At 56.5% G+C, this 25,649-nt stretch overlaps 1 protein-coding gene across 1 annotated transcript in view; it reads left to right on the top strand.

Moving 5' to 3' along the window:
* The window catches only part of HS3ST4 (heparan sulfate-glucosamine 3-sulfotransferase 4), a 65,169-nt gene that overhangs the window by 24,000 nt on the left and 15,520 nt on the right, over positions 1-25,649 (top strand). The window lies entirely within an intron of this gene.

Raw genomic sequence — 25,649 nt, 5'->3', positions numbered from 1 at the left:
CCAAATTCTAGCATAAAATATCAAAATGTCTTGTATGGTGCAAAGCTTTATCTGGAGATGTAGGGCTTTCCCTTCATGTGGCCCTCCTGCCAGAGCTTTTCATAGCATGGTTTCAAAGAGCAAATATGCAGGAGATCTGCTGGCTTAGCGCAATTCCTAAATGCAGATAAGGCTTACATCCCTCGCGCCAGGTAGGAAGATTCCGGTGGCAGTTAAAAGTGTTCAATTGTGCAAATCTCTGGCTGTGGCAAGGAGAGATGGGGAGCACAGACAGATGGTCTGGCACAGAAAGCACGCTGGGAGCCTGCTAAAGCACGCTTTCTAAAAGGCGTCCCGATTGCCTTGTGGCAGAGTCCTTTAAAGACATGAAGGTGAGCGTAACGGGAGTCCTGACTCCCAGTCACACCGCGGGCTGGGTCCTACCATCATCGGCCACGGTTTTCACAAGTCCCTCAGCACGGTGTCTTCCTCTGGGGTGGACTCAAACAGTCTCAATGTATGGCAACCACACAAGCATACATAAATAACACTGCTGAGCTGCAGAGCATCCCCTATGTAGAGAGAAATGCCCTCGGCAGCAGAGAGCAGCGGGCACGATGCAACGTCAGGCGTGACGGGGCGACGGGAGCGCGTGGCCCTGGGCGCTTCTGCGCTTCAAGTCTACGCACAGGGCTGTCGGTATCGGTCATCGGGAGAAAGTGCTCCTCCACGTCGGAGAGCTGGAGCAACGATCCTGTCTCAGCACGCCAGGCTCCAGCGGGGAGAGAAGAGTTGCTGGGGAAGGAGAAGGGCAGGGAAGAGGAGCATGTTTAAATACAAGGCAATGCTGAGTGCAGGGTGAGGAGGTTGTACTTGTCAGGGACTCTGACGAGAAGTAGGGGAAACCAGGACTTTCTTCCTAATACCGCATTTTTAAATGTGCATATCTGTTACTAGTGAGTTATTTGCTCCACATAAAATATTAGTCCTTGTCAAGATATATCTTTCCTGTGCATAAACTACATATTTCGATGCCTTGTTTCTTTATTCAATCTCTCTGCTCCCAAAAATTCATCTCCATTTTATCATTTGCTCAATTCTCTTCGTGTTTGCATGGCATTTGTGAAACAGCCACGGCATTAATCCTCTGCCTTGGGAATCTCACGAAGCCCCAGCTGAGGAGAGGGGCTCGCAGCGTCACCAGTCACGGGTCTCCCTGCCAGCACCAGGATCCACACGGCAGGATCTAGTACCGATAGCTGCAGCACGGAAAAGCAGATGTAGGTGGGTGGCAGCTTCCCAGGGACCCTCAGGCTTGTTCCAGGAGCGGTGCTGAGAGGCTCAAACACAGGCTCCAGCCGGAGGCACAGAGACCAGCTCGCTCCAGCTGCCCGGTGCAGCGGGGCACAGCGACCTACCGTTTGCTTCTCAGCAGCCACGAGCCGAGGACAAAGCACCGAAAGAGTTAGCCTGAATGAGCATGGAAAACATAGACTGTGCCGGCATCTCTCTTGCTGCTGCTCCATAGCTGCTGCTTCAAGGAAACCTTGGCAGACACCAGTAACAGCCCTGAGTTTCACAGACGTTTGCTGAGGAGAAGCTAAGCGGTTTCCAAAGGACGGCGCTGCAGGAGGCGCGGTGCCAGTGGTCCGGGGAGCCCACCCTGCCCGGTGCCGGGCAGACGCAGCCCCCGCGCTGGGCACCTCTGCAGCTTGTGCTCTGAACGGCCCCCGTGACTTTGCTGAGTGCAACCTCTTTAATAATTCTCTGCTCCCAGAGGGACGGAGGGCCCAGAGATCTCAGAGAAGGTCTCGGGATGAAAAATACCTTTATTCCATTTAACACTGGGTCATAGCATAGGAAAAAGTTTATAAAGATAAAGCAAGGAAGCCTGCTAAGAGCATATTTAGCTACCAGGTTTAGCCTTGGCTGCCTCAGCGTCTCAGCTCTCGCAGGAGTCTTCAGCTTCACCTCCCCAGTGTGGCTGTGATGCCCCAACCTCCCTCGCCCAGCCCCCATCAGACCTGGCGTCTCAGCACCTCGTGTCTGGCTTTGGGGTGTCACACGGACCTGGAGGAGATGGGATAAACCTTCCCTGCTTCTCTTCTCTGGACTCGGGCTGCTCCCAGCCCTTCCCCGGCCTCCCCAGGTTTGACTTGCAGTCCTTCCCCCGAATTGGCATTCCCTCAGCTGGTGTTCCCTGCTCGCAGCCTCCTTAAGACCTTGCAGTAAAACTTTACACATCATTTATCATGAGATGTATTAACGGTACAAACAATCTCTTCGTTTCCTTTTATCTCAGCATGCCCACCATGTGGTCTACTCATGACTATTAGCATCACAGATGACAGACTAGGCAGCGAGAGGATGTTTTCTAATTTGCTTTCCTCACCCCATTGTATTAGGGGGGGTGCTACCACCAGTCTAATCTGAGAACAGACTGGAAAGAAGTTTATAGTATGCAAGGGGTTAAAGTTTTGTGTGTCATTATGCACAGACCAAGAAGATTTCTGTCCGTTTCCCAGTCCAGTCTGTATTTCTTAAGCATCATAAATCTGTCTCCTTGCTGCTAAAGCCAGCAAGAAATCACGCCTCACTGTGTCAGTCTCCAGTCAGTCTCTTGTCCTGATTTAAGCAAAACCATGCCACCGGTTGCTACTGTACGCGAATGCAAAAGTAAATGCCTCATCTGCTATGCTGCTGGTGGTTCTGCAATCATTAATCTAATGAAACTGATAATAACTCTTGGGCATGTGGTTCTGGGTGAAATCTCAACTCAACCAGAGACATGCTACGCAGCCCGTACATTCAGGGAGTGATTTGTCATCTGCAGGATGGAGGCACCTGTAATGAGCAGGACGACTCCTGGAAAAACTAGATGCTGCTTCTTGGCGGGGAGCAAACTGGGAAATGCTTGCTGAAGGAGCTGTGCATGCAGCACTGAACCTACAGGTCCTGGGCGATCCCTGGGACAGGGACGGTCGAGCACGACATTTGCAAGAGAAGCTAAAGAACCTTAGGTCTCACTGTCAAAACTGACCGGGCGCCCTGGAGCCCAGGCCGGCACTGAGCCCAGGCCCCGTGTGTATCAGCACCCTTTCCCAGCAGCGTGAGATGTCCCTACTTCTGGTAGTTTCACCGTCAGAGGCCAAGGGAAAATGCAAGGGCTCATTTTCATTCTTGCTCTCAGTGAAGAATTGAGAAAGAGCAGCCAGCGGAGAGACAGGACGTTTCTGCTGTCGGGGAAGGGGCTTTCGTTATTTTGCTCACACGGGAAGGTCTGCTTGGTGTCTGGGGACGATGCACCCAGATGCCCGTGGTGGCACCTTCTGGCTGCTCAGCCGGAGATGTACTTCCACGTCAGGGGTATCTGAGAGCGATGGGGGCCAGCGATGGCCCAAGCTGCCAATGCGTAACCCCAAGGACACAGAGCCATAGCCAGGAGACCGTGCTCTGTTGAACAGTACACCATTTTGTCTTCTTTATGGCTGGAGGTTTTTACAAGAACATGCAGTTTTTGTCTGCTCTCCAGCAAGAGGAAGAAGGATGCTTATAATCCGGTGCTGGAGAAATTGGCTGAGGATCAGCGATCTGTGCCAGCCCCCTTTGCTCTCCCAGAATCTGCAGCAGAGATGCCTGGGAGCGTTTCTTAACCGTTCTTTTTGCCACAAAAAAGCTGCTAAGTCAAAACCTAAACAGTTTGCAAACTAAAGTTGATTTTGATGAACCTTCAGATTTTAAAGTGTTTGGGAGAGAAGTTCCATTGTTGACAGAACACCTTCTTTCAGCTGCTCTAGTGAACAGGTTTGAAAATGAGTCAGAATTTGAAGGCTTAATTAATTCAGACCTAGCATGTGAAAAAAAGACAAAACTAATAGGGCTGAAATCTGGGAAGGCTGCGTTTCTATAGACCCCAAATAATTCACTGAGAGATCATAACATTTTCCAAGACATAGATCTTTCATCCATATGGGAAGAGCTTTTGACGTTTCAAAATCTCTTCAGGAGAGGAGAACCCTCCAGGCTGGTCTGTAACCAGGACTTCCTTCCAGGCAGCCCCTGAGGAGCATCCGTACGAACCGGGCAGGCTCTGAGACAGAGGAGCAGGAGCTGATTTCCAGCCAGCCAGCCCTTCGTGTCTGGAGGTCCCGCTCTCCCCAGCAGAAGCCCAGCCCAGCCAGGGGCATTGCCCACGGAGACCTTCCCAGACCTTCCCAGGCGGCAGCCGCAGCCTTAACGTGCAGGAATTCAGGCTCCGTCACTTTGCGCTTGTCCTTCCTTCTCTCTCAGGCTTGTGAAGGGGGCGAGCGACGGGAGCCGGCTCCTGGGAGCTCCCCCGAGACCTGCCCGGCTGCTGCTGCCCCGTTTTAGCCGCTGCCCCCCCGGAGAGGCCCCCTGGGATGCTGCTGGTTGTCCTGCAGGCTTTATGCACTGCCGAGGGGGCAGCGGGAGGAAAGTTTATGGCTGCATTTATGAGGAGCGTGCAATTATCTGCATACGCTGAAAAAATCACAGAGGCTATATAAAGAAGGGAAAGTACCATCCTTCGGCAAATGGAGTGAATTGGTATTAGCCTGCAGTCAAAGAGGATCTTAAATTATTGTTGTCTTTTTTGTATTGCTGTACAGTAGTTTAAAGATAAAAGCCACCCGGGAAGACTTCAGATAAGTTGGGAGGGGACCCGGACAAGCTTAGATACACCGACTGCAACACGCTGACATGAACCCGCGGCCTGTAAGTGTTTCTGCTTCGCCTCCCTGGGCGCGGGCTGATAAAGCCGAGATACCCTGAGGTGGGGAAGGGTAAATCCTACCCAGGTGCTTCAGCCTCCTCCCCCGTGGCGTGTCCCCTGTCCCAGCATCTGCCTCTGCAAAGCAGCGTTGCCTCTGCAAATGTGCTGACTGTAGCTGCCTGATGGAAACACCTGCTCATTAAGCAGTGCTGGCTATAAATTCGCTTTCTTTGCTTAGTGTGTATTATCATCGTACTTTCCCCAAAACAGGAGCTGCAAGCCCTGATCTGAGGGCTGCCAGCTCGTCTCCGTCTCACTGTTGCCTGGGACATCTTCTCCGTCACTGGCACAGACCAGATGAGGTGTTTGCTCCCGGTCTCCCAGAGCTGAGGCGTGTGATCGGGCATGCGATGAGCCCCTTCGGGCTGTTCCCAGGCCCAACGAGGTGGCCAAGACCCCCCGGTGTGAAAGCCCACCCGGCAGAGGAAGGGGGGGCTGCGGGGCCCCATCCCAGCCGATCGCAGGGGTACAGTCGGAGGGCTTTGCCTGGCCCACAGCTGACTGCAGTAAGGGTAATGGAGTGAAAAGCCTTCAAATCAGCTGGCCCCTGCCTGGTTCTGTGATTTAAACATGAGTTTATTAGAAATAATTAATTTAGCCTGCAGCAGAACGGTGCAGGGAGGGCAGCACGGCTGTTTGCGCAGTGCGCGGAGAAGGGAAGCTGGCAGCGCTGCGTGCGAGCGGAGGAGCCCGGGAGCGCTGGTCTCCCCTGCTCCCCTGCCACAGCCCAGCGAGCCTGGGGCTCAGTCCCACGGGGACGGCCCAGGAGCATCGCTCCAGCCGTGCCACTGCCCGCTCTCCAGCGGCTGCTGGGCGTGCGTCCGGGGTGCGTGGCGGGCGGGTGGCCCCTCGAGGGGCAGCGGGCTCTGTAGACCAGGCGCGATGGGGCGGCACGGTGCCCGGCATGTCCCTTTCTCCGCGGGCACGTGCAAGGAAGGGGTCGGGCTGCGTGGGCGGCCCCAGCGTGCCCGGCTGCTGTTGGTGTGTGTCGGTGTGTTGGTAAGTGGCATTTTGGACCCTCCCTGGCAGGAGGAGGTTTCTGGCCATCGCTTCCCAGGCAGTTTTACACCAGTCCAGTGGAGTATTAACAGTCGTGCTCGGCCCCACAAATGCCAGAACAGTTTCACGCTGCAGCGCCAGGCGCGATCGCTGCCTGCAGCGAGGGGCGAGCAGTCAAACAACCAGGATGCCGTTGAGAGCAGCCGCCCTCCTGGTGCAGTGGAAAGGCAGCCGAGGAAACGCCAAAGGCTCCTCTCCCGGGGCGCAAACCCCAAATGAAAGCTGCGATGCTTGCAGAGCCCCAGCAGCGCTTCGTGGCCAGGGCAACGGGGGCACTAGGAGCACTAATTGTGCCGAGCACCCATTAAAGCTGGTGACCTGGAGCGCTCTTCTTTCGAGACCTTTCCAAGAGGGAAAACCGCCCGGGACCAGCCCCGGGGTGACAGTGGCCACGCTCCGTGCGTGGCTGTGGCACTGCCCTGCGGGGCTGAGGGCTGGTAATCAGTCCTCCTGGCAAGCCTGCAAGCTGCAGGGCATTACTGTAATCTAGTCTGCAGGAGATAAAAGCGCGAACAAGCTTTGTGGAGTCAGACAAGGATAAGCACTGACAAAGTCTAGAATGTTTTTTCAAATGATAATGGCTCTCCTTAATAAAATGCTAAATGCAACACTCCGGCTGGGCTGAAAGCGGCAAACAGCAAAGGCTGCGTGGCCATCTCAGCCACGGGCCGGCTGATTGCAGCGGCTTGTGCCTGGTCACAGCGTCGATTGCAGCGTCGGAGGCTTGTCCCAGCTCTGCCTCAGCTGGCGCTCGCCCTGGCACCCTCTGCCTCCAGCGCCTCACCAGGAGCCTGCTCCCACCCTGCCTCCAGCAAAGAGCCGGCCCTCGTGGGTGCGGTGCCTGTGGGAAGTCCGAGTGCCCCACTCTGCAGGTAGCGCAAGGACTTATCCCTGTGCCAGCTGCTAAACGTGAAGTGCCACAAGGGCCCTTAGACCGGCGCTGGCCTTGCAGGGACCGAGTCACCGCCTCGGGACCAGCAGTGCTGGAGCACGAGCTTAAATCAGGCAGGACAGGCGCAGGGCGAGCGAGTCTTTGAGAAACTGTATTACTGATTCCCCGATGGCTTCAAAATCTGTCTTTGTGTGGTGCTGCTTTTTTAATTGCTCGCGTTCACACAGCAGCTTGAGGGGAGTGATAAGACTCATGAATATGGAAATTCTTCTCAGAGGGTGGGAGGGGGTTTGCTGGGACCGGGGGTATTTTCCTGAAACACTCACACTCACATCCTGGCTTTCTTCCAGCGCCACGTGCTGAAGCGATGGGCAGCTCGGGTCCGAAACGGCCCCCGGGCAAGCGCCTGCACAGGCAGCGCCCAGCCCAGCCCTCCCCGGGTCTGGGGAGCCAGCGCAGCGCTGGAGCAGGGGCGAGGGGCGGCTGGGCCAGTTCCTTCGCAAGAGGAGAAGAGCGGGGGCCCAAGGAAGCGCCTGCGGGAGCTCTGGGAGGGTGACGAGGCTTTACCTGTGCCTGTGCCAGGGCACCCGGTTTTCCAGCCGTCGCTGTGGGAATGGGATGCACCCTGCGGACTGCGGAAACAGGCACGTTTCATTCAGCGCGCGTCGTCCCCGCCAGCAGCCCAGCCCAGCATCGTGCTGTTTGCCCAACGCAAATGAAGCGGTTTCCCAATTTCTTGGCGTTGAACACTGCTCTCCCTGCTAATCTGCCTGCCAGGTTGAAGCTAAACTTCCCCTTGCTCCTTGCAGACGTCTGTGTGCCCACGGCCTGCCCGGGCAGCAGGCAGCAGACAGAGCCTGCGGCTCACGACAGGCGTGCGGGAACCCCAGTGCAGCTGGGGCTCGGTGTGCCCCCAGCTGCAGTCCCACGGCAGCAGGACTTGGCGTGCCCTGGGAACCTCCACCGCTGCTGGCCTGGCTTAGTGCTGCCCAGGTCCCCTGGTGGCACCGGGGCTCGGTGCCAAGAGCCCCCCCGTGCCGTGGGGCTCAGCGTCCCAGCCCCCGAGCTGCGGGGGACGGGCACCACCAGCCGGCACCGTGCTCAGCACGGGTGCTCCTGGACGCAGCTCCAGACTGCTCTGCATACATCCACTGGTTATTGATCGCTCTAAAAATCTTTAAAGATTAACTTCTGGGAACAAATATAACATCTTTATGGAGCGCCAGGAACAAACTGCTTTAGCATTCGGGTGGCTGCTCTGTTGCACAGAGACATCTGTTTGCAACAGGACGCAGAGAGCAAATGATCTGTCAGTGTTCGAGGGGACGTGTCCTACAAGTGGCTGTCTCCCCTGTGATGGCAGGTAAAGGTAACCTTGCCATCCATTGCAGCTGCACAAGGCGCGCTCCAAGACTCTGTTAGTGACACTTGTTACTACACCGAGTTCCTGGCATGTGCTGTAAAATCAGCCGGTGTCTTCTCTGCTTCCGACCTCCAGCATCACGACAGGTAGGGCACAGCCTTCTGGAGGCATTGAGGGAGCAGCTGGCAGCAGCTGAATATGTCCCAACCCTTTGGATTAATTTCTTTGCCACAGCTATAGAGAGCTTTTTTGGTTTCCATGCTTGCAGAGCACACCTGGGAATGGGGGGCTCTGGCTCTCCCGCATACGGGCACCGCGGTGCAGGACAGCGGAGCCTCGGTGGTTAAAGGAAGGCTGGGAGGAACACTGGGCACCTTTTGTCATCTTGAAGAACGCACAAAGCGCATGGTGGCGTGTAGCAAGCAGGCTTTGCACAGCACGGTCAGACCTGTGCGGGCGGCGTGAGCAGGGAAGAGGTGGGGTACCACGACCTCTCAGCGGGATTCGACCTCAGCCAAGATCTGTGAGTTCAGCAGTGGGGTTCACTGTGTCTGCAGGGGTCTCCTAGGAGGAGGGCAGGTACAGCAGTGCTCTTGCTCTCACTACAGTGTGCCCAAATTTCTGGGAAAGCTGCTGTAAAAGTAGAATTTATGACTTGGGGTAATTTTATTCCTCTGCCTTGCAGTTTTTGCTCTTTCAAAGGCTGGCTGGAGCCCAGCGTTCCTGCTCGCAGCTGCCGTGCAGGAGCGGGTCCCTGATGCGGAGCTGCGGGACGCTGCGGGTAGCTGTCAGGCGGACGCGCGGTTTGCCTGGAACCAGGCCTGTCCCACCACGCTTTCTGTGAGCCCCCGCTCCCAGGCAAGGCTCTGGCTTAACTCCTCCGTAGAACTGCACTTGGCCCTGTTTCTGCCCCGCAACATTAACACACGTGCAAAGAGCAATCCAAACTGTTTTTCTTCTGTGGGACTGGCAATTCCTAGGACCCACTGCAGCCGGTTCCAGTGCCCTGCCAGGCAGCTCCCTGTGCTGCAGTCTGCCAGCAGCGCTCGCTGCACCTGCACAGGGGCTGCATCCTGGGCCAGGGGGCTGCAGCGGGTGCAAGCTGTTGCGCTCAGCTACAGACCGCATTTGCCATGGCCGGCCTGGGAGCAGCCGGCCCACCAGAAACCGGCACTGGCAGCGCCTCGCTTCTCTCTGGTTCGGCAAACAGCAGCCAACGCGCTCTGGGATGCTCCTGCCCACTGGGGAGTCCGCAGGTTGACGGCATGTGCACAGGGACTGCGCGCTGCAAAGGAATAACCTGCTGCAAAGGAATAACCTGCTGCAAAGCTCAGTCTGTGGCAGGGCAGCAGAATGAGCATGGAGAGACCTGGGTAGCAAATGCTCTCACAAAGCGGGGGAGACCTCGGTGAGTACGTTGCTGCCTTGTCAGGCAAGCCGTGAATGAATGCGCCTTTACCCAGAGCAGTGAATCATCATTAGAAATCACTCAGTGATTGATATTAGGAAAAGCAAGTCATACATTGGGTCATCCTGTCACCTCACGAGCTAGCAGTTGTGCATTCCCTCTGGGATATTTGCCAGGATCTCTGACCTCTATCACGCCGTGGAGTTTCCCCCTTTCCCTGGGATGGCAATTCTCTGATTAACATGGTTTGCTGCCAGAAAACTTTCTCTGATATTCAGTCTGTGTTTTCCTCATGTTAATTTCTTGCCATTACAGCACCCTGATTAATTACTCTGTTTATGCCTCTAGAATATTTGCAGGCTGTTGCCATTGATGCAAGAACGCTTTATAGAAGAGAAATGCTGTAGCTCTGTAATTGGTTAATGAAGTGCCGATAGACAGGAATCAAGAATATTCACTGTTATCCTGGGTTTTGTAGGACCAATGAATGTCTTCATGGTCTGCAAAAGATTCGGCGGTGCCCCAGTTTATGATCGCCCCGTAGCCAGGCTGGGCTGGCTCAAGCCTTCTGCTCACCCTTGTAGTCTCTTCCGCAGCTGGTTGTCTTTGCTGCCGTTGCTTGGGCAAAGTGGTGTCCGTAAGGATTCATACCACAGACTCCTTGTCCCAGGGAATGCTGCTTCAAAAATTCAATCCAAAAACGGAACAGGGCTTCTGTATGGCTTTATTGACTTGCAAATTAGGGTAAAAAATGACTGGGAAGATGTCTAGCAGTGAGTGCGTGGGGGTCCAGATTCCTCGGCCCCACTACCCAAGCGTGCATGCATTTTGCACTTCCTACCTGTCAGACGAACCTCTCGGTTATGTCTCTGTTTCCCCAGCTCTGGCTGTTGTCTTTGCTCCCTGGCACTCGGCAGTACCTCCTCCGCGGACACGTAACGCTGTGCGTCCCCGGGCGGGGGCTGAAATCCAGCCCGTTGTGCGTTTCCCAGGTCATCCCGTTTTTCCCTGTGGCACCGCTGAAGCCAAGCTCCCCGCGCGCCCCTGGGCAGCGCACGCGACGCTGGCACCTGGCGGCTGCGGGACCGGTGTCACTGCGTGCTTCTGCCTGGGCGGAGGGAGCTCACAGGGGCAGACGCCGGCTCGGCAGACACTTCCACAGCCTCAAAATAAAAAGGTGCTCCAAGAGGTCTTCTGACTCCCCTGCAAGGCTCCCCTGCCTTCTCAAGTGAGACGAAAAGGAGCCATTAATGTTTAGCTTCATTTCTGTTTATCAAAGAAAAGAAAGCTTTTGTCAAGCATCAAAGCCAGGATTTAGGACACAAAGCAAACTGCTTTGCTGTGGGCTTCTGAGAAACCAGAGGAAGAAAAACAGTTGTTTGAAATCACTAACTAAACTGGAGAATCTGAAACCTGCAGTTTGTGTTCGGCGGAACGGAAGAGGCTCAAGACATTACCCGTCTGCTGTAAGCCTCTCTGAAGTCTGGAGCTCCATCCAGGTCTGGACTCTGGGGGCACCGAGGACGCGGACTCTGCACCGAGCAGGTTTTTGGGCCCACGGGCTGGGGTGGGTCTGCAGCCGGAGCCGGACCCAGCCGCCCTGCAGAGCCGCCCTGCGCTTTGCAAGGGCCGGCGGCAGACGGCCTCAGAAGGCCCAGAGCAGGGCGAAGCAACGGCAAGGAAAATGTAAAATAAACGCGTGGCCTGAAGTCCGGATGTGCAGTTTATTTTAAAACCTAATAACTCCAGATAATTGATAGTGGAGTGCAGTATTTTCAACGCGTTGGATTACGAGCGTCTGTCGCTCACAAGAAGCTGTAACCTTGAGCTATGAGACATTATTGGCAGTATTTAACACAAATCTGTTTTCCATCATTGTCAAATCCCACTTCAATATGCACCACAGGAAGAAAGCCAAATACTAAATTGATTTCTTTAATGGGAAGTGTTCTTCAGGAGATACCAACCTGTGTGGAGATGCATTAATAGGATTACAATAGAACCTTTTTATTTTGCTGTATTTTTTATGGAGATTTTTTAATGGAGATTTCCTATCCTGACACGCCTGCAATACGCTGCTTGGCCACACATGTTGCAAGGCAAGCTGCCATGAGGAGAACGCCTTCCTCTGGAGATGGAGCTCATGAACTCGGGACCGTCTCTGCGATGAGTCTGCCAAGCCATCGCTGCAGGGAACGGCCTGGGAAACAGCGGCGTTTGCCAAACACCAAAGAGCTCACAAGGCGCTGCCGACCAGGATAAGGCGCTGCAGCCTGCTGGGACCGGGGAGCACCCAGCGTATCCCTCCCGCTCCTCGCCCAGAGCCCGATAACTGCAGGGTGCGGGACAGCCGCCCCTGGGGAGGGCGTGGAGAAGCATCTGTAGGAAAGCAGGAGAGGAACGAGCAGGGGCCCAGAGCAGAAGCAGGCGCGGGAGCACCAGGCTCAGCACAGTCTGCGTCCAGGCCTGATGCAGAGCGGCCGTCAGCCCCTCCTCGCCAGCAGCCAGCGGGGTTCGTGCTGCTGCCACGGAGCAGAGCGGGGAGTCACGCTGCAGTTCTGCTTTTCACTCTCTTCCCGATTGCGGCAAGTGCTGAAAGCCTGATCTGCCGGGGAACGGTCCGGGTTGGGGCACGTTGGTGCTGTGCCCGGGGCAGCCCACGGCCGGGGGCGCCGAAATCGGCGGCGCTGGCCACCGGCCCCGCAGGGAGGGGGCGGCGAGGCTGGCGGTTAAGTGTGGGATCATTTGTGCCAGGCAGGGAGGAGGAATGTTTGCCTTCTCCGGGAGTGCTGTAAGTGATAAGGTAATTACCTTCTTCAGCGTAAGCTAATTGACAGAGAGCTAATTGACTTTTTAAAAGTTGCTATTTCCCTTCCCCGGGCAGGGCGAAAGCCCCTTGAGCTTCTTTCGGCTGCTCCTGCTGCCGTGGCCGAGCTCCCCCGGAGCACGGGGCAGCTCTGAAGCTTGGCCGGGAGTCCTGGGCCGCGTCGGGGGGTCTGGCAGGCAGGGTGAGGGGCCAGGGAGCTACACCCGCGCGGAGGGGCTCGTGGCCGTGCCACAGGCCCTGGAGCAGGGGTTCGCGAGGCAATTGCTGGCTCCGGCGTAGCTTCAGCACAAATGGTGCCACATTAAAATGTCTATGTCAGAGTCGTGGGCTACTGTAAAGTGGTTTACAAGCCTGGCTGGCAAAGCCGAACCTTTTCTTGTGGTATGCCGAGGATTTATGTCTGTAAATAGAGAGGAGATGTGTAGGAGGTGTAACTGGGCTGCGAAGGGCGGATCCTTCGCAGGCTGAAGGTTCGCTCCTCGCAGCGGCTGTGCGTCCGCCGCGGGTCGTTGCTGCCCAGCTGAGGATCGCTGCGTGGAGCTGGGGCTGCGAAGCTGCCCAGGGGCTGCGCCAGAGGACGGTGTCGAGGCAGGGAAGAGCCACCGGCTACCGGCCGTCCCTCAGCCCCGCCGGGGCTGGGAGCAGCAGAGCCCAGGGACCCCCAGCTCCAGCGCGGGCCCAGGCCAGCCGGTCAGCAGCTCTCCAGAAAACCCTCAGAGCCAGCTGGATTAGTTGGGTGCTTAAAGGCAACCCAGTGCACCAAAGGTCCTGCTGCCTGGGGTCTGCAGGGCCACCCCTCGCACTGGCAGCGGCGAAAGCAGAGGGGCAGCTCCGCACCCGCCAGCGGCGAGGGAAGGAAGAGGGGTGCAGGGAGAGGCTCCTCCCGAAGCTGGATACCCTCCTTCGGGGACACTCGCACTACGTGCATCTTCTAGCGACTGCCGCTGCTGGGCTGTTTGCTGTCTCATCAGAGGCAGAGACATACAGGCATATGCAAACACGCACAGGAACACTTTCCCCTACTGTAAAATGAGGATTCTAAACCTTCAGCCCAATATCGAAACTGTTTACTGTTCCTTTGTGGTGACATGTCTCCCCATGCACATCTCGTGGAGTCTGACAGCCTGCTTGGTGTCCCCAGTCCCCACAGCTATCCCAGGATCCGGGCTCAGCTCCTCAGACCTTGCCTAACACGCACCATTTCCCAGCCTCGAGATTACGGTTTAACCCCTCAGGAGATGAGATGGAGATAGCAAGCAGAGACACTGTCAGCAGATGAGCACACTGAGCACAGCATTTCTAGTCACACCGCTAGCTAACAAACAAGAATTTGTAGATTTACAGGAAAGCATTGCACGTTCCCAAAGGCGGTACGGTACGCTCGGGAGCTAATCCGGAGAAAGGCACTGAATTCAGAGACGTGTTGTCCCCAGGTTTGATTACCAAAGAAGGGAAGAATCGCGGTGGGGTTTTGTCCACGTGCCCTGGGGTGCAGTGGGGCCGCGCAGTGGTGCAGACCCCCCTTGCCCGCCTTGGCCTCACCCGACCCCTGTGCTGATACCTGCATCCTGCACCGCTCCTGGCAATCACGCAGAGCAAGCAGCCCCCACCCTGCCCTGGCATACCCTTCCAGGCTGTCCCCAGCGTGACGGCCAGTGACGCTGTGGCCGTGACAACTTCCCAAATCCGCTTTCCCGCTCTTGGAACCCACCTGGGCCTCCCACCACCCCGGGGGTGCGCGGGGCCGGCTCTGCACCCCCTCCCTGGGGCGGCTGGGGCCTCTCCCGTGGGTGCCTGCCTCTGGCTTCGATCAGCAGGACTCATCCCGCTGGCCCTGCTGGTCCAGCTGCAGTGACGGGGAGCAGGGGACGCCCGTCAGGTGCTCCCACCGCCTTCCTGCCAGCTGCCCCACTTCTCTTCCTCTGCTGCCAGCGCAGTAAGGGGTCCCAGGCAGGCAGAAATAAGATGCCAGTGTGCCAGATAAGAAAATCGCGGCAGCAGTTAGGGGGGATTGTGGCTTTTTTCTTCTCTGACAGGAAGGAGACGTCTCTCCATACAAGCCTGAGGTTGCCCAGGGCAGCCACCACCACCATCCATCACCACTGGTCCCCACACGCTCCCAAACTGGAGATGCGTTTGGTCTGAAATGCGTCCACACAGGGCGAGACCGCCAAGCATCCCCACGGTGCCCGGCCGCCGAGCGGGTCGGAGCCGATGGAGAGTGCTCTGCCCCGCAGCTCCGTCTCAGGCAGGGAAGTTGTCCCGGTGCCTCCAGCAAGCACTGCCTGTCCCTGCGAGCTGCAGAAGGTGCAGCAAATACTTGGAGTCTGGAAAAGCCCCCGGTGACAGCGGGAAGAGCCGCTCGGCCCCGGCCCCGCAGGTTGCCGTTACCTGGGGGCACAGGGTGTGCACGGGGCAGAGAGCCGGGGTCCGGCAGGGCTGCCCTTCACTGGGTACCGGAGCTGCTGCTGGGACCAAGCCGCCGGGCAGCCAGTCAGCAGCGCGGTCACCGTTAGTGCCTGGGGCTTCGGTGGCTTTTGGGAAGGGCGTCCCTGCCCCGCTGGGTCTCTGGTGGCCCGGCTGGCCAGCACACATGCTCGGAGTGGCTGCAGCTCCCCAGCCCTCTCCCTGCTCCCGAGCCCGCTGCCGGCTGGGATGCTGTGTGAGTGCCTGCCTGCAAGCAGCGGTGACCAGATTTGAACTGAGCATCACTAGCTGGAGCCAGCAGAGCCAGCTCTTCTTTAGAGCAAAGTATTTGTGACCGGTCAGATAACAGAGAAACATCTAATGGGATTACCTGCGATGGCCTAAGTGTTGAATGTGCCGGCGGCTTTGTCCCATGCTAAGCACAGCAACGAAAGGGCAGAGCCGCCGAGAGGCCTCTGTGGCAAAGCCTCTCGGAGGGCAGGGAGTCAAACAGAAAGAGAGGCCTTTCTGGAAAGACTGGGACAGCGCTGGGGTTTATCATTCCTGGCAATGTGAACAAATTCCCCCAGGAGGCTGGTGCCTTCCCAGCAGAAGCTGTGCAGGGAGAGCAGTGCAGATAAGCCGTGTCAGCAGGGCAGCGCAGAGCCGCAGCGGCTCTGCCGCGCTGGGGACGTCCCTCCCCGCAGTGCACCAGGGACACTCGGTCGTTCAGCTCGCTGGGCAGGAGCGCTCCCCGGGCACACACCGTGCCACGTTCCCTGCTCAGGGGTCAGGGCTCTGCAAGCGCCCGGCGGTGCCCCGAGCCCCGTGAACAGTCTGGCTGGGAGCGCATCGCCTGTCAAACAGCGTTGATCCAGGCTCTGTCTTATCTGAAACAGCCGCGGCCCCGACCAAGCGCAAGGAAGGCACTCCACTTAACAAGCGCAATTAGGACAGCGCAGCTGTGGCACAGTGGCAGGAAAGGAGCTTAGCCACGGTGATTAATTCTCTCGTACCACTGTGTGCCGCAGCGGGGCTGCACATCTGCCTCTGGCGCAGGATGGGCTGACCCCAGCTCTGCTTTACTGTAACCCCAATTTTCTGGAAACTTTCAGGAAACTTTCAAGTACAGAAGGAGAAATGTTTCCTCTTGGAAAGGTTGTGGGAATGCAGCGTCTGCTTTTGGGACCAGACCTGTGGACCTTGTCCCTGGCAGCGGGGAACCAGGGCAGCACAAGCTCAGGTTGGCCCTGCGATGGCAGCACGAGAGCCGCGGTGGGACGTGGTGCGCCGGGACGGCTGCCTCCGGCAGGACAGGGCACAGGCAGGCACTCCCGCGGCACTGCCAGTGGGAATGAGGCCGCTCACGGTACAGAACCCATTTGCTGCCGTGGCCATTTTCCTTCCGTGCAACTTGGGGCTCCTCCGGCTCCTTCCCGGTCGCGTTCCCCTGGCGCTGCCGGCCCAGCCTCTCCGCAGGCAGCGCCGCGCTCGCGCTCCCAGTGCCGGGGCCCCCGCTCTTGGCAAGCGCCGGAGATTTTATTGGCTGTTTGCTAACGGAGTTGGAAATTAACATGATTATTTTGCATAGTAATTGGCAGCATGTGTGGTGAGGAGATCAAAATGCAGCGAAACTAGAATTGAAGAGGTTTAGCGAAGCAGAGCATTTGGGGAAATTAAATGGTGTGTTTAAATGCCTTGAAATGATGGTCTGCAGCCAGAGTCCCCACGACGTGCGCGACATTTGCTCTCCTGGCCGGGGGGGAGGCGGGGACGGGGCTTCTCGCTGACAGCACCGTTGGGGGCACCGACCCGCACAGCCGCCAGCCCGCTGCCGATGGCAGGCGCCCAGCGCGCCGTTTGGTATCCGCCGCAGACAATGGCGGGCGGAAGCTTTCCCTCCCACAGTGCCATACGGGAAGGCTTCTGTCACCGTGCCACCACGGGGAGAGGAATTTAAATGTGACAAGGCAGGTTCCTCTGAACCGCGTCCAAATCCCCACCTAAGAATAGTCTCCCCCTCCAGAAGGGCGGCTGATTCCAGCCCCTCCGCTCCACACGCTCACCGCACCCCCTCTCCTCTCCTGACTCCTGCAAACCTGCGCCTCGTTACCGGCTGCTGGTGATCCGTGTATGCAGGGCCCTGGTGTAATTCAGGAGCCACACACAGAGCACGGTTCTTCCCCTTCAGCCTAACTCTGCACCCCACCTGCACGAAAGCAGAAGTCCTGGATTTATTCACCGCCTCCTTCCCCTGTTAATCGCAGGCCCTCTGCTCTGCCTGTAATGTCTGGGTGTAGCAGCTCTTATCAGGCGATAAAGCTGGCTCAGCGAAGCCAGACTTTGTGTCAAACACACTGTAATATTCTCGAAATACAGCCCCAGCAGTGCGCACCCTCATGCCAGGCTGCAGCTCTCGGGATCAGGCAGCAGAGCCCTGTCAGCCGGGATACGGCAAATCCTGCGCGGGCGGCACGGGGGAGCTTCTGCTCGAGCAGCACAGGCAGGAGCCTTCCTCCCTGCTTACCTTCCCTTGCGGACGTTTACCTTCGGGCCAATGAGCTGGGAAGGTTTTCTTGCTGATTATAAGCCCAGCATTAGTATGCAGATACAAATGCAAATCGGCCTAGATGAGACTTCCTGGACAGCAGCGGAAGTCAAGGATTTAATCTAGCCTGATCTTGGACATAGTTTAAGCTCCTCAAAACAAGAACACACAACCTGATGCAAAGATTTCATCTCAATAAACCTTCCTGTCAACAAGCTCCAGGAGCCTTTGTTTGCCTTAGTAATGAAGTTCAGGCAGAGGTGAAGTGCTTGGCGTCGGTCCCCGTGCCCGGGAGCGTCTCCGCCGCGCTGCCTCAGCAGCACCCAGCCCCTGCCTCTGCCCTGGCACCGCTCCATGCTCCCGGGCTGTGCCGCTTCACCCCCGGCACCCCCAGCCAAACCTGCTCCTCCGAAACGCGCCGGCCTGAGCCTTCTGCCAGCTCCCCCAGGCTGCCGGTGACTTGGCTGGACCCTCTCCATGTGGCCATGAGCAAGCGTGCCTGCTGCTGCCCTTCAGAGACCTCGGGCAGCATCTTCCTCTCTCTTCCGTCCACCTCATGTGGCCCACGGGAAACCCCCATTCTGTGCTCTCCAGGTCCCTTTCCAGGAACCCACCCACCCTGCTGCGGACCAGGACGTTTACTCTGAGCCGCGCTGGAGTCCTGACTTGGGCCAATGAGCCGCATCCCTCTGAGTTTTAGTATTTCATCGTAAGGAACTAATTGTCATCCCTGTGCCAGGTTCTGGGATTTCTGCTGCCAAATCCTGCCCGCTTCCCTTCGATATAGAGGCCAAAGCTGTGGAAGAGCCAACTAAGACCCAGATTTTGATCAGAGCTTGCAGTGGCTCAGATTGCCAGCTACGAGTCTCCAAATCCAAACGGAATTCAGGGTCTGCAAAGTCCATGAACTGCCCAGCCCCAGGGCACTTGGGGCAGATCCAGCGGTGATGCCGAGTCCGGTGGCTGCAGGGGTCAACGCTGCTGCGCTTCCCATGTGAGAGGTGCAGCTCGCAGCCCGCGGCACGGCAGAGCCAGCAGCGGGGCAGGCAGCGGGTCTCCTCCTCGCTGCCCACAACTCAAACGTCTCCTTTGCCAGGCCGCGGGGCGGCGACGCTCCCGTCTCTGTCCCAAGGCAACCGATGGAAGGCACACGGGGACGCCGGGCACCAGCATTCAGGGACGGCATCTCCCGTGCAGCAGCCTCCAGGCCCTGAGCGCAGTCGGGCTGCTGTTCTCCGGGCGGCAGGAGAAGGGCAGGCTGAGGGACGGGCTCAGGCACGGAGGAGCAGTGGAGCAGCCTACTCGATAAGTGAGCACTTAATTAGCCTCTATCTTAATGGCCCAGTCCCCAGGAGCTGTACGTAGGAGCTGTGGGGACAGGAAAACTTCTTCAGCAAGAACAAGCAGGGAGACTGTGGGCTTCCCAGACCTTCCTTCCAGAGCTGGAAAACCTTCACACCAGGAGCACGAGCCAAGAAATGCTGGCAGCACCAGGCAGCTGAGCACAGCCCTCGCTGCTCCATCCTTGCGCATAAATTACCTCCAGGCTCTGAGCTAAACAAAGGGCCCTGAAATAATTCTGCATTTTAATGAAGTCAGCGTTTGTGCCACTGTCGTCCTTACAGAAAGGGAATTTGCATTTCTTTCTGCCAGCTCACTCTGCACAGCCTGCTGGCACTGGAGATCAGCCGCGCTCTCCTGCGCGCCCCGCCAAGGACTAAGTTACGTTTTGTTGCTTAATCACTGTAACACCAGAAATGCAGGGTAGAGCTGCTCTAACCCCCCAGACTAGAGAGCACACCAATATCTCAAAAGCCTTCCAATGTGCAAGGTTGTCTGAAAAGCAGCACTCTCCAAAACGCTTCTCCTGGTGACCGTGCGTCTCCCCCAGCCCCCCCCCCCCCCGGCTGCTCTCCCGCGCTGCCCTGCAGCAGGCTCACACCCGATTTACGCGGGAGCCAAGGGAGGAAGAGCTGGCACTTGCACTTCTGGTTTGTATTTCTGTAAAATCTGGAAAGAAACTAACTGCAGCTTCTCCCTCCCAAGGGAAAGGCATCCCCTGGGCTCAGAGCCTGTCACCGGCCGTGCCTCCGGCAGGCAGCGCGGTGAGCCAGTGAGCTACGTGGCGGTGCTTCCCCTGCCTGGGACGGTCTGCAGCCCCAGGGCAGGCAGGCAGAGCCCAGCGACGCTCTTGCTCTCCTGTGACAGTCCCTTCACTCCTCACGTTTCTCTTGTCAGCCCCCCGTGCTGCACACACGGGCCGGGGGAGGTTTGTCCAGTCTGGAGGCCGCTGCCTTTCCCCGTGAGAGGTGAGATTGGTGCCAAAGCACAAGCGTGTCTGGCCAAGGGCTCCGGGGCTGCACCAGGGCGAGAGGCACCTGCCCGCTCCTGGGGTCACCCCCTCATTTTGTCACGGTCTGACGAGGGTCCCCCAGCCCACAGAGCTCTGCCCCTCCGGCGCAGGATTGCTACGAGCCGAGCAAAGCCGAGGCTGCCCGAGCACCAGCGGTGCCCTGAGCATCCCTGCTGCCCCGGCAGGGCGGGTGCGCGGGGCGGCAGTGCCTCCTGCCGGGTCCCTCTCCTGCCGGGTCCCTCTCTTGCCGTGGTCCCTCTCCTGCCGGGTCCCTCTCTTGCCATGGTCCCTCTCTTGCCATGGTCCCTCTCCTGCCGGGTCCCTCTCCTGCCGTGGTCCCTATCCTGCCGTGGTTCCTCTCTTGCCATGGTCCCTCTCCTGCTGGGTCCCTCTCCTCCATCCCACTCCTCTCCACTGCGGTGGCCGCACCAGGCCTCCCGCTGCGGGGGAAAGCTGTGATCGTAGCTTTCAGCATGTTCAATTACTGTCAGTTAATGATGATTAATTTACAATTAAGGGCCTCTAAAGGGTAGTGTGTGTGTTAAATAAATATTGATCTTTCATTTGTGGCCACAGGTATATTACCCCTGTTACAGGAAACGCGGCAGCGGCAAGAGCGGGGCTGCCTGCGCTCCCAGCCCCGGCGTGGGGGAGCTGCCCCCCGGCGCCTCGAGCTGATGGGGCTGTGGGGAAACCAGGGGCTGCCCGGTGCAGGAGGGTTCGGCTCGGCCTCCTCCCAGCCAGGAGCTCTGGCTGCTCAGGGCGGATGAGGATCGCGTCGCCCCGGGTGTTCCGACGACTGCAATTGCTCGGTCCTGTCTCCACTTGCAGAAAGCGTGTGAGAGCAGGGGGGTGCTGGGAGCTGGCGGTTTTTCTCTTGCACGGCCCCTAATCGGCCTCGTAAAATAAACAAACTGTCCAGAGCCTGTTACGGTTTCATGAGCAGCCGGACAACTTAACAAACTTGTCACCGCATACACAATGTGTTTTTCAACCCAGTTTTGGCCGTGCTCCGGACTCTTTCTGGCTGGCACGGTCACGCCACGGCCACGCACGCGTGCCACGTTGTGTGCCGGGGGAGGGCGAGTGCCCTCAGCATCCCCCCCAAAGGCCGGAGACGTGACCTGACGCCTGTCGGGGTCTCTGGTGGGGTTTGGCGGAGGTGGCCAGGAGGAGCCCTGTCTCCGCAAAGACGCTCATTAGAGGCAGGGCGAGGGGATGAGTGGTGCAGACTCAGGGCTTCGGCTTCCCAGTGAGCCCCCTCCCCTCCGTCACTGTCCCTCCTCGGTCTCCCTTGCCCAGCCAAACCGCCCTGGGGCCCATCTCCAAGCCACGGCTCCTCTGCTGCCCCGGGCTTCGGCCGTGCCCTGCGGGAGCCCTCGCCCTCGCTCAGCAGAACCGGCCGTGTTGCGCAGCTCCTCGTTTCAGGCCTTGAGGCACAAGAATTGCCACCAGCCCAGAGGACTGGCATTTTCTGGCCCTGGCGTGCATGTCTATAAAGTCGTCTTTATGTCAGAGGGTTTCCTGACATCTGTCTGACTTTTCTGTCTGTAATGAGCGCACTCTCCAAGATGTATTTTTCTAAAAATCTTATATCGCTTGCTGTTAGCTATACAGCTCTCCACATTTTCGAATTTTATCACTGCTTTTAACTTGCATTTGTAACTGCTTTGTTGGGTTAGCAGTGGATATCTGTGCGTTATCAATATTCGCATCAAGAACCAGACTAAGCTTCTGGAGAGTCCTTCGTGCACTGTACCACGGGGCCCTTCCCTGGCCACCGCCGCTTAAGGCATGGCTGGAAATGACGGGCACGGCAGCACGGAGGGTCCAGGCTGAGGGAGGTGCCCGAGCTGCCCTGGCTCCGGGGCACGCTGCAGCTGGCAGCTCCTGGCGCCGTGACCAGCAGCTCCTGGGGCCCACCACGGCGTGTTGCACTGGGAGAGGGCGAGGAAAACAGCAGAGGCAGAGGTAGGGCATAAAGACCAGGGACCAGCAACGGTTGGAAACATCTGCAAGAAACAGAGTCATCTTCTTTGTATTATTTTTCTCCAGAGCCACAGATTTAGTGCAGTTCCCGCCGTATCGTACATTGCTGTGTCCCATACTGGCTGCATGGGTATAGCCATCCATGCAGATGCTTTTGCATCCACGCAAATCCATGTGGAAGGACGTTCAGAGGCTCTGTGCATCCTCTCACATATCAGTGAGTGATGTCCACAGCCCTGAGGGGTTTTTTTTATTTCAAATTTCTTCTGATTTCCCAATACCTGGTACTCAGGAGTCTAGAGAAATACCTAAACGTGGTGCGATCCATCCCAAATAAATGAAGGCCATTTCAACAGCCACCAGAGCCAGCACGTCCTGAATGCTGGAGCTCAGCGGGGGTTTCTGCAGCACCATAGCACTCTTCTTTCCCATCTGGGATTCTTTTCCACGTGTAGATGATTCAGGAGGTGGGAACGCCATCCCACCCCACCCCACCCCCAGCCATGTCCCAGGCAGCTTCGAGCGATCTCTGCTCCTTTTCCCCAGCACGTTCCCAATCACCATCCCCTCGCCAGGAGCTAGTCTGCCCTCTCCTCTGCAGTGCGTTTCTTGGAAGCAGGCTCACAAGAAGAATATTGTCTCTGGCTTTCTCTTTTATTTGAGGCATGTATTTAAAATGATGCTTTTGTTCCAAATGAATGCATTGATTCATTCAGAAGTGCAGTTTCTGTTTTTGAATCAGCGGAGCTGTTTATGCTTATAGTGTCCATAAAACTGTTATTTTAGTCCTGACACTGATGCTTATGAATAAAATTTAGATCTCATTCAGAAGTACATTAGCTGTAGCTATTTGGCTTCTTGTTAAAGCATTAATTTTTATTGAGAAGACTACATTGCCAAGCAGCTCCTTCTGCGTCTTGCAGCAAACTAAGTACCTCAAAGTACAGACTTCCGTAAGACCAAATTGCAGCACGTGCCCCGCTCCCCCCGCCCTGGTACCCGCGGTCTAAATGTTCAGTTTGCGGCCGGTTTTGTTCTGCTGCTGGATCACGGTGGGAGCTTCCCAGTTGCCCTGGGTGAGCAGGGGAGACGGGAGCAGATGCACCGTTGCTCAGGAGGAGGCGTTCAGGGTCTGCTGGAGCCATCAGTAAGCTGGCACTGCATTGCTTATTCATGACGGACTGGATGTTGGGTGTACTGGAGCCAATTAGCTCTCCCATGTATTTATTGCACTTTTTTGCTAGAAGCAAGCTGTTAAATGTCAAAAATACTTTAGCATTTTAGCAGAAAGATAATTTTTTAATAGATTCCACCTACAAAAAAGAGCTGACTGGCAGAATATTAAACTCAGGGAGATTTATTTTTAATCTGTACCTCCAAACAGCTTGAGATAACCATTTTTGCATTGCTCCTGGCTGATTAATACTGCTGTCCCTTGCCTGTCCTCCTCACTTGGTGCTGTGGCAGCTGTGGCCTCTCACATCCCATTAACCTTGTCTGCAGAAGGGACACCTGGCCAAGCCAAAGAATTAGCTCTTGTAATTAGGAATGTAAACATCACACACTGCCTGCTAACATCCACGCGTCCCATCCCTGCCTTCTCCCAGTGCTCGTTAGGGCAGGATACCTCCAGCCGGGCTCTTCCCCTCCTCAACTTCCCACACACCAGCTTCCAATAATTTCTAAATTAACAGCCCTATAAAAACCAAATCAAAGCATGAGTAGCTTGGTTCTCCAGGGACTAGGAGTGGCATTTTGTCAGTGCTGGTTGCACCTAGCTGTCCTCTGGAAGAGGGTACCAGCAGCCGGCGGTGTTTGCCAGGACCGTGTGAGGAGTCTCGTCCTCTTCCTTAGAGGAGCCCATTGACGCCCGTGACCCGTGTCTGGCACCAGCGGGGCAGTAGCGTTCCTAGCCATGGCCGAGTTTATATCCTGGCTCTGTGAGCTGGTGGCACAGCGCCAGGCCAGGTGCTGAGTGTTCCCACAGTGAAGCTACCTGAGGTGGCACAGAGATGCCCTCTTGCCACCTCTCCTGTGGTCGGGCTAGGTTTAATGTTTAGGCTAGGTAGTATCCGTCTGTTCTCACTGTCAGTAGTAACTCCCCGGTGCTGGATGGAGCAATTAAGTCATTGTTCATAATACAGTAGGTTCTGAAAATTAAGGTGACTTTATTTGTTTCTCAGTAATATAATGAGCTGTTTTGAGTGATGCTAGATTTAATGGCTAAATCAATATGTGTATTTAGTGTTAGGCTTTATTTTAGCACTAAGTGACATGAGATAAGCAGACTTAGAGAGTGTTAATTGGTTTGTGTTTAGCATTTACACTAATCAGAGTGTGCAGTGCTGCCCAGGGCTCTTCAGCACTAGTAATTCTGTTTATCCAAACCAGGAATTGTTTACTCTATTGACTGGAGTGGAATCGGTCTGTTTTTTCACTTACTTGAATGTTTTACCGTGTGTGCGAAATCAACAGAGGGTCCTGGCTGGATCTGAGCTGTGCTGCACACAGTGCGGATGCGTATGGGGAAAAGATGGCTCAACAAACCCTGCAGAAAACAAAACATTAACAGGCACCTGTACTGACAAAGTCACTATGTGGAGACTTCAGTACTGCAAGTAAACAGCATTTATTTTCCCTTCACGGCTGGCATATTGCTCTGCCTTCATTTCGAGGCTGTGCATAAGGGAAGACAAGCCCGTGTTCCCCTTCCTAGCTCACTGCCTGCTACAATCAAGACGGAGCTCCCGTCACCCCGTTTATTGGATGAATCCACCGACCCTGCCGAGCCCTCATTGCCAGGGTCGCAGCGCTCTGTTTTCATGAACCAGACACAGGAGACGGGGTTTATCGGCTGAGATGCGAGAGACCAGCTCCGCTGTGCTGCCCAAGGAGGGATCCTGCCCAGGTCTGCCGGGCGGCATGGACGTAGCCTGCAGGGGGTCTGCTGGGTGCAAAAGCATATGATGTCAAAAGCAGGGTCTGCAGGGTCTCTCCTGGGTGCAAAAGCATATGAAGCCTCCTCCACAGTCCTTGCTGAGCTGCCTGGCCCGGGCTCGTGTCTGTCTCGCGCTGACAGGAGCAGATGCCTGGGGAAGAGCCCGCTGGAGCATCCCGAGAGCCGACACCAGCGGCAGCACGCCGCGGCCAGCCTGCGTGTGCAGCATGGCTGCCTTCAAAACAGCTTGGAAACAGCCTTGCCACTGCTATGTTCCCATCACCTGGCTCTTTTTTAATAGAGTTGCTTTTGGATGATTTAATTTTTATCTAAACATTTGCTTCCCAGCTGAGATCTTGGAGAGCACAGCTCTGGCTCCCTGGACTGGTGCTGAGCCCCTGGAAATAGAGCTGTCTGTTGGAAGCGCTGACAACCCTTTCTGCTGCTGGAAGCTGCCTCCTGAGCCGTTCCCAGGGTCCTTCCTTGCTGCAGACCCAGTGCTGGCTCTGTTCACAGCCCTTCCCCTCGCAGCAGGGCAGGTATGACCTGGACGGCGGTGGCATGTGCCGAACCTGCGATGCTGCTCCCCCAGCAAGGATGCTCTGTATGAGGAAGGTCAGATGCACCGCAGCTACTCCTTCTCCTGGCTGCTCTAAGCTGTACTGAGAGGCAGGACAAGATGAAATCCCTTTTATTTTGCAAAGTGCTATTTTATTGATTTCTGCCAACCACCCTCTAACTCGGTTGCGGTGCCCTCCCAGTGTCGCCACGCGTGGCTGCGTGCGGTGGGGAGGCGGGAGGGGAAAGCCCGGAGTTGCTGTTATCTGGAGCTGCAGCAGCGTTTTGACAGTTCCCGAGATGGACGTTAAATCACTTCTGCGAGGGAGAGTGAAGGGATGTCACTTGGGCTCAGAGAGGAAGCTCTGCTGTACCGATTGCACTGACTGTGTGATCTGAGTCAGAATGAGAATCATAAATCTTGATTATTCTCTGTCTCAGCTGATTTGAACCAAATGCCTTGGACAGGGATATAGTTCACATCTCGCTGAAAACTGCAAAAAAACTGATTAAATGTACAAACTGATATAAATAGCA

The sequence above is a fragment of the Mycteria americana genome, chromosome 12 (genome assembly GCF_035582795.1).
Source record: "Mycteria americana isolate JAX WOST 10 ecotype Jacksonville Zoo and Gardens chromosome 12, USCA_MyAme_1.0, whole genome shotgun sequence".
NCBI lineage: Eukaryota > Metazoa > Chordata > Aves > Ciconiiformes > Ciconiidae > Mycteria > Mycteria americana.
This window is presented reverse-complemented; position numbering and strand designations above follow the sequence as displayed.